At 44.7% G+C, this 7,280-nt stretch overlaps 1 pseudogene; it reads right to left on the reverse strand.

The window, feature by feature from the left end:
* Nucleotides 1–5,147: 5,147 nt before the first annotated feature.
* Nucleotides 5,148–5,246, reverse strand: LOC131905376 (U6 spliceosomal RNA; annotated as a pseudogene).
* Nucleotides 5,247–7,280: the final 2,034 nt, after the last annotated feature.

Here is a 7,280-nt window from a genome sequence, read left to right on the forward strand (position 1 = left end):
TTAAAAATCATTCACAAGGTAGGGAGATCCAGAGAGGAGAATATACTGTGATGAGGGACTCTCCCCATGAACAGATCTGTGCTGGGGAATGTCTTTCTGTACGCTGTGAATATGTGTTGCTATCATTGGTTAATAAAGAAGTTGCCCCTGCCTGTGGCGAGTCAGGTTATAGCCAGGCAGGAAATCCAAGAGACAGGAAGAGGAAAGGAGAGGAGAGAGAGTGACCAGCTAGACACAGAGGAAGCAAGATGACAAGGCAGAACTGAGAAAAGGTACCAGGCCACGTGGCTAAGCCTCTGAGTGATTATTTTATAAGTGGCTGTGGGTCCTGGGGGCCGGGCAGATGGAACTTGAGAAACTTTTGACTATAGATCTGTGAAGCAGCCTCAATGATGGGGTAGAAAGAATGTTGGCCTGAGTGGCTTGAAATGAGAGTCTGTGGGACAAAAGGCGAGAGAATCCACACACTGCATGTGAGTTGAGAAGGCTGCTTCCCGTGGAAACCCCCGCTAACAATTTGGACACACTAGAGTTGTGTGTGCTAGAGTTGTGTGTGCTAGAGATGTGTGTGCTAGAGTTGAACACTGAAGTGAATGGCAGATGGAGAAAGCCAGGCTTCTCACAACTAGAGTGGAAATTTACTGATAAGCAAGAGCAGGAGCTGGAATGATCCACCTGGTGATGGACTGTGGTAGGACTTTGTGCAGCTTCATAGAGACACAAATGGCTACAAATGGGACTATCTGTCTATCTATCTATCTATCTATCTATCTATCTATCTATCTATCTATCTACCATCTATCTGCTATCTATCTCATCTATTTATCATCTATCTATCATCATCTATCATCTGTCTTATCTATTATCTATCTATCTATCTATCTATCTATCTATCTATCTATCTATCTATCTATCTATCTATCTATCCACTTATTTGAGATAGAGTTTCACTAAGTAGCCCTGGCTGGCTTGATACTTGCTATGTAGAGCCAGGCTGGCCTTGAACTCAAAGAGCTCTACCTGCCACTGCCTTCTGAGCGCTGAGATTAAGACTTGTTCTACCATACCCAGCAATGCATTTATTTTTATTGAGATAGGGTTTCATATAACCCAGGTTGACCCCAAACTCTCTATATAGCTGAGGCTGACCTTGAACTCCTGATCCTTCTGTTTCCATCTTCTGCGTACTGGAATTAAAGGCAAATGCTACCACACTCAATGCAGATCTTGATTTCAAATACAACTCTCTAATAAAAGGAGTCAGGGCTGGTTGGATAAATGAGTGAGTATACATGGCCAGAATACGCAAAATAAGCCTGAAATATTGGAATATTGGATAAAAACTACAATAACACCAGAACCCACATTTCCAGGTGTATGTCATGAGTATAGGAGAACGTGTGACATTTGGTGGGCTTTTTAATTTTTTTTTTTTCCGAGACAGGGTTTCCCTGTGTAGCTTTGGAGCCTGTCCTGGAACTCACTTTGTAGACCAGGATGGCCTCAAACTTACAGAGATTTGCCTGCCTCTGCCTCCCCAGTGCTGGGATTAAAGGTGTGTGCCACCACTGCCCGGCTGGGGTTTTTTAAGATGTATGAAATGGAAGGTATTCTAGAAGTTCTGTTATGTCCTGATAGAGTGACGCTGAGTACCTAGGTGTCTCATAAGATAGTGCCTTCTTCCAAGGGAGGCTGCAAGCATAGTGAGATGTATATGCAGCTCACAGCAGAGGCTTTGCCCAGAGAGAGCTGGAAGCCCAGCACCCTGACTGCATGAGTGTGCTCCTTCCCCAGCTCCCAGTCTCTCCACCAGCAAATTCAGTTGTCCAGACCCCATGATGGTCAGCCATACCCTTCACTGAATATTCGTTCTTTGTGGGGTAGATATGACAAGTTCTCAATCTGTACTCCAGGCTGTCCTGGTATTTACTATGTGACCAAGGTTGGCCACAGCCTCATGGCAATCCTCCTGTCTCAGCCTCCTAAGTGCTAGGATTATAGGTGAGCCACCACTCCTAGCCGGATATTGTTCTTGCTTAACTACTTCGTGTATTTAGTCAACAGTTACTGAATTTGAACTCTTCACTTGGGTCAAGGTGTGATATGGGAAACACTATTCTCAGATGCTTGTGGAAGGCCTTGGTGGCAAGACCACTGGGAAACATTGATGTCCATACACGTTCATGTGGGGATATGGGTGTCTCCTTTCTACAGGGGCTTACTCTAAGCCCATGTTCTAAAAGACATTTGTACCTCAAATGGGAAGAGGAAGGCTTGGAGACAGCCTCTGACCCCTGCTTTGAGGTACTGTAAAGGATTTCCTAAGGCCAGCTGTGGTGTTCACAAGTGCTGAACTTGACCCTGCACATCGGCAGGAAGACCACTAGATCTGGGGACTCCAGACCTGTTTCTGCTTTTTGGTCTTGGATAAGCCACCGCCTATTTCTGGGTGTGCTTATGTAAGGCTCACACACATTCTTTTTTTAGGGTCCCTCCAAACAGACACTGCAGATCCGGGATGCCTCTGTAATTTGGAATGATAGAACAGATTCAGCCAAGATAGTCAAGAGGCTGCACTGGGACATCTTGGAATTCTTCACTGTGTGCCATTGTTCAGACTCAGATGCGGGGCTCCTTCCAAGGACCTCAGGCCTGGGCATCTGCCCCTCTGTTTAGTGCCGTTCTGCTGACTTCCTGGTTCTGACTTACTGGTTTGGGTTTTATACTCTGGGAAACCCCAGCCATCCCCTTTATGGAGAAAAATAACTTGCATAGAAAGCCATATGAGTGATTAGACACAGTTGCAGAACAGAAAGGCAAAACTTCACAGGAGACTTTCCAAGAGGTGTGACTGTGAACAGCATAGCTCTTGGATTTGTCCTGAGATATATGAGCTGTATCTGAATATACATGTGTCTGAGGTTTAAAAAAATAGAAAAAGAAGAGGAGGAGGTACTCAGAGAAGGAGCTGTCCACCAGGGTTTAATATCCTAATTTTATTTTACATTTGAAATCTGCTTAATGATAAGTTTGGTTTTGCGTGGGGCTAGCTGTTAGAACCGGGAAGCAACGATTCTCGGGCTTTCAGGGACGGGGGCCCTTGGCATGAAGGTCCATTTCCTTCCTCACCCTCTCCTGACCCTGCCATGTCCTTAGCTGAGAGAGTGTTTTTTAAGAGAGAGAAAGAGGGGGAAAGAAATCATAAGGGACAAGTCCAGGGTGACAAGATGCACCATCCATCATGGCTTCTGACTACGAACAGTTGGAGCCTTTCTCTTTACACTGTTTTTTTTTAATTAACCTTTTTTCATTTTTCCTACTTTAGATTTTCACATTATAGTCCTTTGTTCATCCTCTTCTTTCCTTTAGATAATGAAAATGGATCTAATATGAACTTAAACTCACTTGCCCTGGGTCATTGCCAGTGCTTAATAAACTGTATTAGTATTTGTAGTAATGATAATAACCCACAGATAATGATGTCGCTAAAGACCAAAGGGTCCCCTTGCGTGAGACACCCCTGCTTCCAGTTACCCAGCCTTGCCAGATTGAACAGGGACCTTGACTGCCTCAGCTGGTCATTGTCCCCTTTAAATGACAAAGGTTTCATGGAGACAAGCATTCTTCACTTAAGGCTTTTCCAGACGGTCTGATGTGCCGAGCTCTGGATAACCTTGTCCCCATGTCATCATACGTCATCCTGCCGCTCAGAAAATTGTTCCCTGATGTTTGCAAAAATGAACTACTTAAAAGAAAACTAAAAGAAATTCCCTGTGTGCGCTGAGCACACACTTCACTGTTGGGAATGGTCACACTCAGGAGAGGGGAGGGCGGCTGTTCAGGGACTTGGTCTGCGTGGGGTGAGGCACGGTGGAAGGAAGAGGTGACCCAGCAAAAATCTGAGGACGTGTGGAAGGCGGATTTGGCCTTTCATAGGTGGATCCGTGGGGTACAAGGAGTATCAAATGCATGGTGTAAGAAAGCCAGGTTTGGCACCATCTGAAGTAAGACTTTAGCTTCTGGAGGAAAAAAAAAGACCTTACCCTGAAAATGACAAATTCCCTGTCCTTGGCTACTCAGGCAGAAGTGGGTCTCCTGGGACTCTTGACAGGGGACTTGAGGGTCCAGCGATGACTAAGTCACTTGAAGGTTCCTTTGAACCCTGACAGTAATGGTGGTTCTTTAATAAAAAGGTTTTTATTTCATATCATGTATACGGGTATTTTGCCCCCACGTACATTTGTATACCACACAATGGCACCCACGGGCCAGAAAGAAGGCATCAGATCCCCTAGAACTGGAGTTACACACAGTTGTGAGCTGCCATTTGGGTGCTGGGAGTCAAACCTGGGTCCCCTGGAAGAGCAGCCAGTGCTCTTAACCACTGATCCACCTTTCTATCTGGGTTTGAATTTAGCAGTAAAGTTCCTCATAGCCTCCATGAAAGTGCGCCGTGCTGAGGGGTTCCGTGGTATCTCATGCTCAGTTTGCACGATATTAAAAATTGTGTGTGTGTGTTCACGTGTGTGGGGCATGTCTGTGTATACAGATTCATGCATGTATGTGTGTGTGTGTGTGTGTGTGTGTGTGTCTGTGTGTGTGTTCACATGTGTGTGGGGCATGTCTGTGTACACAGATTCGTGTGTGTGTATCTGTTTGTCTATGTCTGTGTGTTCACATGTGTGTGGGGCATGTCTGTGTACACAGATTCGTGTGTGTGTGTGTGTGTATCTGTGTGTGTGTGTGTGTGTGTTCACATGTGTGGGGCATGTCTGTATACACAGATTCGTGTGTGTGTGTGTGTGTGTGTATGTATGTGTATGTGTGTGTATTCGCATGTGGATGGCCACGGTTGACCACAGTTGACACGGGTATCCGAGATCACTTTCCACCTTACTTATTCTTGTTAAGCCATGGCTCACCAATCCCAGCTAATCTAGCTAGGCATCTTACCCGTGGGGTCTCCTTCTCTGCCTTCTGAGTGCTGAGAAATGTGGCCGCACAGCTTTTTATGTGTGCCATGGGGATCTGAATCAGACCTGGGCAGCAAGCCGGCTCCTCAGACTTCCAACATGGTTCTAGGGAGCTGAGTTGATATTTGACGGGCATTCCACCAATTTTCTCTAGGCGGCATCTTTCTCCTGCTCCTCAACATGGAATGCTTCATGGATTAGCATGCCATCCTTGCACAGAGCCCATGCTAATTCTCTCTGTATCACTCCAGCTTTAGTATATGTACTAAGCACATCTTACTTCTTAACATTGAGATAAGATTAAAAATCATATCTCATCTCTTAGTATCTTAGGTTTTGTTTAGTAATTTTTAAACTGGGTTTTGTGTATCCAGTGCTAGCTGTGACTCACTGTGTAGCCTGAGATGACCTTGAACTTCTGAGCCTCTCTCTCCTTTCACCCGAGTGCTTTGGTTACAGATGTGTATCGCCACACTCAGTTTCCATGGTGCCGGGGAATGAACCCAGGGTGTGCTAGGCAAGCACTACCAACTCAGCTACGTCTCCAGCTCTGGTTTTGTTTTTAAGCCGAGCACGAGATAGCACGAAATGCCTTAGCGCAGTACAGCTTCCTGGGAGGCTATGAGGCACTTTGCTGCTCAGTCTGCCCCGGAGAACCAGGGACAAGAGGACTCTGGGAAATACCTGTGTGATGGCCTCTACAGAATCCTTTCTGCTTTCTTTTGCTTCGCTGCTGATTGTTCTCTGAGCCTGAACTTGGCTAATAAGTCATTTGATTTGGGGGGGAAAAATCACTTCTCCTTTCTGAGTCTTGTATCTCTCATTCATAAATGAGGCTACACTAGACACACTCCCTGCTGCTCTGTCACTGGGTGCCACTACCCCTTGCTTGAGGAAATCTAGACATTTATGTCAGCCCTTTATATCCGATATATGCACGCATTTAAGCTATCAAAATCTGCTTTGTTCTTGACTGAATGCCGTCTCCTCCTCATGCACTCGATTCTTAAGCTTACCATCCCTTAAATGCCGAATCTTCTTTTTCCCCCCTAAATTCTCTAATAAAGCTTATTATTCCAACCATTTATATTTAACATTAAAGTTTAATCGTGAAGTTACTCACCATAGAAAATTATTAAATAAGTGAGTTTGGAATGAACTAGAGCAGCTGAAAAACATGAGAGAGTCTTTCAGAACGAGCTCAGAAAAGACATTTATGCATAGAAAACAATGGAGAATCACAATTAAGAGCTCAGGGGAGCTCAAGCTGATTTGTCCAGCCATTACATAGTCATTTCAATTTAAATTAAAATTGTAACTATTTTCTAGTCTACTAAAATATGAGGTGTCACATTAAGAGTTTTAATGGTGCGTTCTCTGGGGAATGCAGAAGCGGGAGACTGCAGCACATAAATAGCGATATGGTGCAGGGAGAATAAATTCTCTGCCCAAAATGAATATGATCAAAACAGAAATGACAGCGGATTATCTTATCCCCTCTAGTGAAGCGCGGCTCACACATTAGAGCACAGAGGCAGTTCACAGGGTGTCCAAGTCCATCTCACTTTGTCAGAACTGATGGAAGGAACAGAAAACATTTGAATGGGTTGATAGACAGGCCCAAGTGAGGCCATGGATTTTTGTTCCCAAAGTAAAGTATGTTTTTAACCACAGAAAGCGAGTGGAGAGTAATGTTTGATATTTCTGATTAGAGAAACAAATCAGTCTAGGTTTTAACTGCTGTAGAACATGCTTCCGGCAATCCGGCTTCTAAAGCATGTTCTACAGCTTTAGCTGGGCATGGAGGAGGGGGTCAAAAGCAGCCAAAGCGCTTTGGAGTGGGTGGTCAGGCTGGCAGGAGGCCCAGTGACTGGACACAGGCGATTTGGGACTTTATTGGATTAAGAGTGAGTTAAGATCAAAGAACATTTGGAAACCTGGAGAAAGGAGGTAAAGTGACAGCTAGGAATAAGAGATTTACTAAAACTAAGTTTGGCTGAGCCTCTGTAGCCAGATGAAATGGAGATTAGAGGATTTTGTAATTATGATTTTCAGAAGGTCTTCATGCTTATGAGTTCCTGGAGCAATGATCCTCAAATATGAATGCACATTACAATGAACTGTGAGATAACATTGACAAATGAGACCCACCCTAGACATTCTGCCTAGCTCAACCAAGTAGGTCAGGGCATGTACGTGCATGTTCTTAAAACATCTCTCAGGTGGGCTGGCGTCCAGGCACGCTTACTGTCTGTGATTTATGAAAGGCAAACTAACGTTCACTGTTCTGTAGAAGACCCAGAAATC

Source organism: Peromyscus eremicus, chromosome 2 (assembly GCF_949786415.1).
Source record: "Peromyscus eremicus chromosome 2, PerEre_H2_v1, whole genome shotgun sequence".
NCBI classification, from domain to species: domain Eukaryota; kingdom Metazoa; phylum Chordata; class Mammalia; order Rodentia; family Cricetidae; genus Peromyscus; species Peromyscus eremicus.